Below are 3,934 nucleotides of genomic sequence, written 5' to 3' on the forward strand. Positions count from 1 at the left end.
ACATTGGGCGTGCACCTGTGTGGGTGTGGAGCACACATTGGGCGTGCACCTGTGTGGGTGTGGAGCACACATTGGGCGTGCACCTGTGTGTTTGTGCACATGAGCACACATTTGTGGGTGTGCACATGTGTTAGTTTGTTTATATGCTGCACCAAGTGTTTAGTTTTGGGTTGACACTCTTAATGTTATATCTTGAGCGTATGTCATTAGAATTTCTCTTAAAAGTAATGTCTTGTTTTCCTGCTGTACTTATTTGTATAGAACTAGTTCCTTCTCCCCAAGCAGAAGCTTCCAAATCGCAGTTGTATCACATAATAATGACTAACACAAATACATTTCAAGGTAAATCTTCATTGAAATTTGTGTTAAGGTGTACCCCATATTTATTTTAATCAGGGATGGAAAGACAGGAAATACACAAGTGATAGTCATGAGGGAAGATGTTTATACTCACAGAGCCCTGGAAACAGGAGACACTGAAGGTCACACAGGGCCACACAGGGGAGGAGCCGGGGAGGGGCAAGGAGGCAGGAGGGGAGAGGGCAGAGCGTGCCCGGGCAGGGGGCTCTCTGGGGAAGGGTGGGTGAGGTAGGTTGGGGACACTGAGGACGTTTAGAGTTTTCTGGCCTAAAGGGCAGTCCCTAGTGGTGAAGGGCTGGCGCTGGGTGCTGCGGGCAGGGGAATATTGGCTTGGTGTGTGAGAGTTTGATCAAGGAGATGGTGGGAGGGAGGGTGCTGGCTGGTTTGTGTGGCGAGGGCATCCTCAGGTCCTCAGGGAGTAGTTTTCTGTCTCTAGGAATGTGCTATCCCTGGGTGGAGCAGCCTGTCTGGGATCAGGGCCCTAGTGCCAGACAACTGAGAACACACAAATGAAGAAAATATATTGAACACAATAACTCTGATGAATTCTCTCAGAGAATATTCTAGAGAAGACCAATTAGGCAAAGTGTATGAATAATTTTAAGCTCCTTAATATGAATTTGTGTGTAGGTCAAATCAGAAGAAAAGCTTCGATGAGCACCTCCAGAAAATACCTCTCTCATTTCTTACTGTAAATGGCAGCCTTGGAAGCAACACCTGATTCTACAATGGAAACCAACTTTTTTCTAGATTTCTCTCATGGGTAGCTTTCTTCCAGAACTCATCGGTTTGTTATGATCCTTTGGACTGGTTACATGCTAGATAGATCTGTTTGTTCCCCTCTGCAAGTCTTAAACTGCGAGGCTTGTGCTTGAGAAACATCTGACCTTCCAGAATGAGGTGTGTGTTCGCTTAAGCACAGCCCAGCGCCAGCTCTGGTTTCATCTCCTTGGTTAATGAAGTGTTTCTCGGGGAGCTGTGGTCCTTCGTAATCAGAGAGAACTGCAGGGATTTTCCTCAACGGTGGGATTAGCATAACATTTGCCTCCTACATGTGATGTGAGAGAAGGTACATTACTTTTGTCTGCTCACTGATCTGGAACCACAATGTGTCACTTAAAGAGAAAATAACCATGTGTGCCGCTTTTGCCATAATGAATTCACAGGTGTGTGCCATTGCCAAGCTAAAGGGGCAACTAAAGGACCAGAATGCAATATGGCCATTAACAGTGGAAAATATTCCTTAGTGCCTGTTGCCTGAGCATTTCTTCTAAGTATAAATTGAGAGTTTCACATAATACAGGTTATCTGTCGAGACTGATGAAACTAATTTCATTTCCTCTGGTGACAGTGCAGTCCCCACAACCTCCCAGTAAAATGAATCTAGTGAGTAAGGAATAGGAGGCTCCAGTTTTAGAATTTCTATCATGGACTCACAGTTTACACCTGTCTGCCATCTAGTCCCCTCAGAAGAGTTCCTTTGAGAAGAGTAGGGATTTCCTGTGCTGTTCTGAGAACACCTGCAGAAGGCTGGCCTCTGTTCCGTCAAGGTGATGCCTTTGAACCCTCTTTCTTCACACCCCTTCTACTTTCTATTCTCCCTGCAGCAACAGTCCTCTGTGCTACTCTGTGCTTGCTCAGCCTGGTAGGTCAGCCCGGAACTGAATCTACTATGTGCTTTGACATTCAGTCTTGTTAGTGAATTCGTAAAACCGATCTCTCACGTCACTCCTCTATTTTAAATGTAAATATTCTTGCTCACTTTGAATTACCAAATTACTGAATGCTTACTGTTAAAAATTCAATATAGAAAAATATTTCTTTAAAGTACTTTTGCTACTTAGGAGTAACTATATATTTTTTGCGCCCACAAACATAAAGGGAGTAGAAATTATTTATGTGGTTTATTTTAGTTGAAAATTGGATTTTTGGAGCGGGAGTCGCTGCTACCGAGTCCTGATATCGTTCTTGTGCACCCCCAACGCCCACCTGACTTGCATTCCCGATCCTTTTGGGTTCCAAGTCCAAAATGTCAAAATGTCAAGGATCAGCTGATTCTTAATGTTCTAAAAGAAGAACAGACCCCCCAGAATAAGATTACAGTTGTTGGGGTTGGTGCTGTTGGCACGGCCTGTGCCATCAGTATCTTCATGAAGGACTGGACAGATGAGCTTGCTCTTGTTGATGTCATTGAAGACAAATTGGAGGGAGAGATGATGGATCTCCAACATGACAGCCTTTTCCTTAGAACACCCCAAATCGTCTCTAGCAAAGACTATAATGTGACTGCAAACTCCAAGCTGGTTATTATTACAGTGGGGGCACACTAGCAGGAAGGAGAAAGCTGTCTTAATTTGGTCCAGCGAAATGTTAATATCTTTAAGTTCATCATTCCCAATGTTGTAAAATACAGTCCAAACTGCAAGTTGCTTGTTGTTTCAAATCCAGTGGATATCTTGACCTATGTGGTTTGGAAGATAAGTGGCTTTCCCAAAAACTGTGTCATTGGAAGTGGTCGTAATCTAGATTCAGCCCGGTTCCGTTACCTGAAGGGGGAGAGGCTGGGAGTTCACCCATTAAGCTGTCACGGATGGGTCCTTGGGGAGCATGGAAACTCTAGTGTGCCTATGTGGAGTGGAGTGAATATTGCTGATGTCTCCCTAAAGAATCTACACCCAGATTTAGGCACTTGTACAGATAAGGAGCAGCAGAAAGAGATCCACAAACAGGTGGTTGAGAGTGCTTATGAAGTGATCAAACTGAAAGGCTACAACTCCTGGGCCATTGGACTCTCTGTGGCAGATTTGGCAGAAAGCATGATGAAGAACCTCAGGCATGTGCATCCAGTTTCCACCGTGATCAAGGGTCTCTGTGGAATAAAAGACGATGTCTTCCTTAGTGTTCCTTGCATCCTGGGACAGAATGGAATTTCAGACCATGTGAAGGTGACTCTAACTCCTGAGGAAGAAGCCTCTTTGAAGAAGAGTGCAGATACACTTAGGAGGATCCAAAAAGAGCTGCAATTTTAAAGTCTGCTACTGTCATAGCACTTCACTGTCTAGGCTACAACAGGATTTTAGTTGGAGGTTGTGCATGTTGTCCTTTTTATCTGACCTGTGATTAAAACAGTTATATTAAGATGGCCCAGGAAAAACATCATTGTCCTAAAAGTTAAAAATGAGAATGGTTCGTAAAACCCTACAGTTGTAAATTAAAAAACAAAGACCATATGATTCTTTCAATTGATGCAGAAAAAGCTTTTGATAATATCCAGCAACCCTTCATGATCAGAACACTTAAGAAAATTGGCATAAAAGGGACATTTCTTAAACTGATAGAGGCCATCTACAGCAAACCCACAGTCAATATTGTATTGAATGGAGTTAAGTTGAAATCATTTCCACTCAGATCAGGAACAAGGCAAGGGTGCCCATTGTCTCCATTGCTCTTTAACATTGTGATGAAAATTTTAGCCATCACAATCAGGGAAGAAAAAGGGATCAAGGGTATCCATATGGGGTCAGAAGAGATTAAACTTTCGCTCTTCGCAGATGATATGATTGTATATCTGGAA

The 3,934-nt window shown here is 43.4% G+C and overlaps 1 protein-coding gene and 1 pseudogene across 2 annotated transcripts in view; both read left to right on the top strand.

Moving 5' to 3' along the window:
* The window catches only part of LOC100951349, a 7,751-nt pseudogene extending 4,192 nt beyond the window's left edge, over positions 1-3,559 (top strand). Inside the window, exon 2 of the transcript XR_001161275.1 lies at positions 2,274-3,559. The product of XR_001161275.1 is annotated as an L-lactate dehydrogenase A chain pseudogene (transcript). The remainder of the gene's footprint in view (positions 1-2,273) is intronic.
* SEMA5A (semaphorin 5A) overlaps positions 1-3,934 on the top strand; it is a 340,395-nt gene that overhangs the window by 38,230 nt on the left and 298,231 nt on the right. The gene's annotated exons all lie outside the window — the stretch shown is intronic.

This window comes from Otolemur garnettii, unplaced genomic scaffold (genome assembly GCF_000181295.1).
Source record: "Otolemur garnettii isolate 467f Iridium unplaced genomic scaffold, OtoGar3 scaffold00033, whole genome shotgun sequence".
Taxonomy (NCBI): Eukaryota; Metazoa; Chordata; class Mammalia; order Primates; family Galagidae; genus Otolemur; species Otolemur garnettii.